This window comes from Hyperoodon ampullatus, assembly GCF_949752795.1.
Source record: "Hyperoodon ampullatus genome assembly, chromosome: 4".
Taxonomy (NCBI): domain Eukaryota; kingdom Metazoa; phylum Chordata; class Mammalia; order Artiodactyla; family Ziphiidae; genus Hyperoodon; species Hyperoodon ampullatus.
Window position 1 is genome coordinate 103719883 of NC_136917.1, and position 6627 is coordinate 103726509.

Consider the following 6627-nt stretch of genomic DNA (forward strand, 5'->3'; position numbering starts at 1 on the left):
CTATTACTGCAACTAAAAAATTGAATCTGAGGAAGAACATGCATTTCACAGACAGTTACATGACATTAGTTTTTTTTTTTTTTTTTTGAGGTATACACACATTTGAAAAAATGCTTTTATATTCCATATGAATATTTCTCAATTTTATTTTTACATTATATGTAAAAGTTAAAATATAAAAATAGGGAAATAAGATGAGGTTTTCTTGATTTAACAAACTTTTTTTAGTAAATAATTATAAAATGAAAATATAAATTCAGTCTTTATTTGAGAATAATTTGTATTTAAAATTATATATAGGATGACCTACATAAAACAGAAGATTCTGTTTCACAAAACACGTTTCTAAATTTTGCCAATTCAGTATATTTTATTCCCTACTCTACTGGCTTTTGTCTGTGATGTAAAGGCTTATAGTTTTTATGGAACATTTTTATTTATACTATAATATTTATAATCATAAAATGGGTAAGTTATGTAATCACAAAATTGGTAAATCTTTTTGCCTCATTTCTAGTGAAGACATTCTCTTTTGTGCCTTCAGATTATACATGCTTTCTTAGCATCAGATACTATTCTATTTGTTTATACTAATATTTCTTAATATTCCTTAATTTTTTTAATGCTTCAAGTAATTCTGTTTCTATATTCTAGGTGTTTTTTACCTGACTTATGTTACTACCTCCTTCCTGAGTTTACTGATTAGAAGTAATTTACATTAATGGTTCTCAGTGGTGAACAGTTTACAAATTCTGTGGGGCAGATATTACTATCTCCATTTTTCAGATCAGGAAACTGAGGCTGAGAATGATTACATCACCTGACTAATGTAATATACTGTGCCTTCTGATTCTAAGCCCAGTATTTTCTCCACAATACCACAGTTGATTTTAAGGTATTCCAGATATGGACTAACCATCTTTCCAAGCATATTTCTCAGCCAAGACTAGTGAACTCATAATTTGAGTTACTGTACCTTCTGACTAGATATATTTTTCTGTATGAGAAATGCCTTGCTCTTAAGCATATTTCTCAACCAAGACTAGTGAACTCATAATTTGAGTTAGTGTACCTTCTGACTAGATATGTTTTTCTGTATGAGAAATGCCTTGCTCTAGATAAAGTATTTGGATAATTTCCATTGTCCCTAGAAAATACCAGCACATGGTGTTTTAGTTGTAGCAAGAGATATTTTTTGTTCATACCATAATAATATGTTTGACTCAACAGTGTTTTAAGGATGCCTTTGAATTTCTGTTTACAGACACACACACACACACACACACACCATTTTTCTCCCCAAAGAAAAGTTTTAACTCTACATTATGAAGAATTGAATGCAACTCAAGCAAAATGAGATAAAAATGTGTTTCAAATATATGAAAACTTTTACTCATACTAAAAGAAATGCCAAGTTATAGTACTGTGAGATACCGTTTTCACCTATTCAGTTTTTTTTTTTTTTTTTTTTGCAGTTCGTGGGCCTCTCACTGTTGTGGCCTCTCCTGTTGCGGAGCACAGGCTCCGGACGCGCAGGCTCAGCGGCCATGGCTCACGGGCCCAGCCGCTCCGCGGCATGTGGGATCCTCCTGGACCGGGGCACGAACCCATGTCCTCTGCATCGGCAAGCGGACTCTCAACCACTGCACCACCAGGGAAGCCCCAGTTATTTTTGTAATATACTCTGTTAAACACTAGAAGGTGTGTGTGTTGGGGAATGATAAATAAATAAATAAACTAGACATTCTTCCACTGCTGGGATTAAAAATTGGTACAACCACCAATGGATAACATCTATCAGCCCTATAAATGATAGACACTACTTGGTCCAGCAACATGTTTCTTGGAACTTAGCCTGTGGATATACTTGTGCACATGCAAAATTATTTATGTTTAAGGTTATTCATAGGTTTATTATAGCAAAAATTGGAAATAAATGTCCCTTGATAGGAGGTTGGATAAATAGCATACTACACAGCTGTTAAAGAGAATGAGAAAGCTCTACACTGATATGCAAAGAGCTTTAAGCAATATTAAATGAAAAATGCAAGATGCAGAACAGTCTTAAGCTACCTTTTGTCTAAAAAGGAAAGAATAAGAATACATATTCATATTTCCTTTTATATTCATAAACTCTTGAAGGATACACAAAGGATTAATACAAGTGATTACCTGCTTGGGATCAGAGGCAAAAGAGGCAACTGGGTAGCTGAGAGATGGGTAAAAAAGACATTTTCTTTAGAACCAGGAGAATATTCTACCTATTTTAAAAGTGTGTATGTGAGAAAGAGGAAAGAAAAAGAGAATATGTAAGTCAGAGATTAAGTAGACACATATACTTTTGCTTCCTAAAATGACAATAAAGAGATATTTTTGAAAAGGTGTACGCCAACAAGGACAGAGAGATTGGAAGAGGAAGAAACAGCGAATTTCTGGAAGCTGGAAAGCAGATGAATGAATGGTACTGACTCAGCAGACCCAGAAAGCCAAATTCTTCGCTGACAGTGGGAAAAGCTGAGAAGCTTTCACATTGCAGAATATCCAAAAGGTTCAGGAATTGGCTTCTCCAGTTACCTCTGGAAATGCGATTGAAGGTGGGGCTAAAAATAGGAAGAATGGTTGGAAGCCTCTTTAAGCAGTTAAGTTCCCAGTTTCACAGCCAGGCAAATTCCCTTCCCCAATCTTCTGGTTTAGTTTCTGGACTGGGTTAAAAAAAGAAAAAATCCCACAAAACTCTGGATTAAGATGTACCAGGGGGCTTCCCTGATGGTGCAGTGGTTAAGAGTCCGCCTGCCGATGCAGGGGACACGGGTTCGTGCCCCGGTCCGGGAAGATCCCACATGCCGCGGAGCGGCTAGGCCCGTGAGCCATGGCCGCTGAGCCTGCGCGTCCGGAGCCTGTGCTCCGCAACGGGAGAGGCCACAACAGTGAGAGGCCCGCGTATCGCAAAAAAAAAAAAAAAGTACCAGGAAGAGGTAGGGGAGGAGTAAGTAACTCACTGAAAACAAAGTGATTAATTGAGCATTTGCATACTGAATATCAAGACCCATTCTCTCATTTCTCTTTTCCCACTTGGTGCACAGAGTGTTCACAGTCCAGTCTAGGCTGAAGATGCTTCTTTATGAAATGTGACCAGTCAAGAGAAAAGACATCTGGGGAATCCAATGGAATGACCGGCCCAAACACAGTACAGTAAAGCTCACAGTTGACAAGTGCTAACATGAACTTAGAGCTTTCAGAAAACGTTTTAGTACCTCACTCTTAAATATGAAAAACCAAAGATCACTAATTAACTGAAGCAAGTTTTTAACCTGAAAGATAAAGACTGTAGTAGATGCTGTGTTGCACTGTTGAGATTGGCTCTTCAAGGACTGAAGCTTTCCTCCAGCTGCTGGTAATGTTGACTACTGAGGGCTCACTTTCAGCTGAGTGACTGAGAAGTGTCACTTTGCCTAGGGTTACATCCTCTCCTCAGAGCAGCCCACATCTGGTTGAGAGGTAAGATGTTGAGTTGCGGTCACAAAGACATGGCTCCCTTGCCTCAACTGGGGACAAAAATGGGGAACAACTCTAAAGGGCCATTCTGGCTTCAGAATTCCCTGTGGGATTGGCTGTTGCAACTGCATCAGAGGTCAGCTTCTCGGTCAGCCCAATTCTGCCTTCCTCACTCACTTAAAGGTACTGTTCCTGAAGGCACTCCCCGATTAACCACCTGCCCCTAAATCTCGGCCTCAGGAAACCCTATCACAGAAGCTAAAACAAACAGAAAAAAAATAGAAAAAGATTAATAACCTCAAATAAATACGAGAAGATATTACATCCATGATACAAAAGCAAGACACTGTAAGAAGAAAAATTGAAAGAATAAAAAAGAGCTTCCAAAAATTAAAAAAAAAATGTGATGGTAGAAATGTAGAAAACTCAATAGATAAGTTTAAAGGTAAAGTTTAGGCAATCTCAGAAAGTACAGCGAAAAGTGTTCTGAAAGTGAGTCTAAATATCTGGCATCTGAATAAATAAAGCTTCAGAAAGAGACAATAGAGGAAATGGGTGTCATGGGGTAGAATAAGGGGAAAGCAATCATCAGTAAAATAATAACATTTCTAAGAACTTAAGGATATGAGCTTCCAGGTTGAGTGCTTGGCCCAGTTGTGAATATAGGGCACCTCACAGCAAAATTTCAGAATACTAGGGAGCAAAAACAAGATTCTGTAACTTTCCAGAGAGAATAGATAGGTCACATACAGAGTATTAAGTATTAGAATGGTTTCTTAGCACACTGGACGCTTAAAGACTATATAACAATAGGTTCAAAATGGTGAAGAAAAATGACTTCTAAGCTAATATTCCACAGCCAAGCAAACTGTTAAGTGTGAGATAGAATAGACATTTGAAGACCTGAAAGTTCTCAAAAAATTTACCTCCCCATTTGTCTTCTTTGGAAGCTCCTGGAAGATATACTCCCGTAAAATGAGGACATAGTATAAGAAACTATAAGATGTATTGTCCATGAAAGAAGAAGCAAAGCAAAATCTCTATGATGTGGATTAAGCAAATACCAAGATGTTGATTGTCCCCTAGGCTTTAGAGAATGACGAATCCAGATTTGAGTAAGTCCAAAAGCTCTGGCAGGAATTATTCAAGATGAAATCACTAGAACACCTACCGTGAATAAAAAATTGAGAAGAGATTTAATAAGTTTCAGAGTGTTTGGGGTTAAGTTGGTGATAACTACACATAAAACTAAGTAAATGTAAAAACAAGATTGCTATTAACTCCAGGGAAATGAAAACTTATGCAAGAAAGAGAAAGAAATAATGTCTTTACTGCCTAACTGTAAAAAACATACATAATCATAAAAGGTAAATGTTGAATATTGATCTAACCAAAATTAATGAAATAATAATATTGAGAAGATGAGGGAAGAATGGGTGTGTGTGTGCACATGCACATGTGTATGTGCATGTGTTCATGTGTCTGTATTTGCTGTGTTAGAGAACTAAATGCTCATCTTCTATAGAGAGAAGTAGCAATATAAGATTGGAGCATACTTTAGTATTAAGAACATGAATTTTGGGTTCAGACTGCCTAGGTTTGAAAGATAGCTCTGCTGCTCTCCAGCAATGTGACCTTAGGCATGTTACTTAACTTCTCTGAATATCAGTACTCATCTATAAAAGGGAGATATGATGATACACATCACACACGATTATTGTGAGGATAATATGTAAGTGAGCTTAGATCACCACTGAACTGCTATGTAGTAACTGCAATATAAATATTTTCAATTTACATTATTTGTTATGGACTGAACTGTGCCCTCCCCCACCACCGAATTCATATGTTGAAGCCCTAATTTCTAGTACCTTAGAATGTGACTGTATTTGGATCTAGGGCCTCTAAAGAGGTAATTAAGTTAACATGAAGCCTTTAGGGTAGGCCTCAATCTAATCTGACTGGTGTCCTTATAAGAAAAGGTGAGGGCATACACAGAGAGACACCAGGGATGCATTGGCACAGAGAAAATGATATGTGAGGAGAAGTGTGTCCTTCTCACAGATGGCACACAGAGAAGGCAAGCTAAGGAGAGATGCCTCAGGAGAAACCAAACCTGCTGACACTTTGATCTTAGACTTGTAGCCTCCAGAACTGTGAGAAAATATATTTCTGTTATTTAAGGCACAATCTATGGTATTTTGTTATGGCAGCCCTAGCAAACTAATACATTATCAAATTCCAGAAGATTTACCTTAAAGAGCTAAGAGTGGTTGTCTCTGGGAAGCAGGATATGATAGTACAGAAGAGAGATGGCTTTTTTTTTCCCTAATGAAAACTTTGTGGAACTCGTTGATTCTGTTAACTATGTATATTTATAACTAAAAAAAAGCACAAACAAAAAAAAAAGGAAGGCAGCATCTGATAAATCAGAGTTATCTCTTGTCTTTTTTAATCTGAGTCATTAAGAACTCTTTGGAGTTCTCTTTCAAGCACTGTAGACATCTGGGTCTCTATCAAAGATGCCACTAAATAGGGGCTAATAGCACTTTGGGCACTCTTTTTTAATGCAGGCTAGATTAAATCTAGCCTCAGTAATGTCCAGGTAGCCAACTAGGACTCATTACTCCTGGGTAGGAACCTGAATTCACCAATAACTCTTTTTTTTTTTGGCTGCATTGGGTCTGCGTTGCTGCACGTGGGCTTTCTCTAGTTGCGGTGAGCAGGGTTCTCATTACGGTGGCTTCTCTTGTTGCAGAGCACGGCTCTAGGCGCACGGGCTTCAGCAGTTGCAGCACGCGGGCTCAGTAGTTGCGGCATGCAGACCCTAGAGCACACAGGCTTCAGTAGTTGTGGTACGTGGGCTCGGTAGTTGCAGTTCGCTGGCTCTAGGGTGCACAGGCTTCACTAGTTGTGGCACAGATTCAGTAGTTGTGACTTGCGGGCTCCAGAGTGCAGGCTCAGTAGTTGTGGCACATGGGCTTAGTTGCTCTGTGGCATGGGGGATCTTCTTGGACCAGGGATTGAACCCGTGTCCCCTGCATTGGCAGGCGGTTCTTAACCACTGTGCCACCAGGGAAGTCCACCAATAACTCTTTTATAGCTGAGCCCTCTCAGAGTGAATTGTGAAAT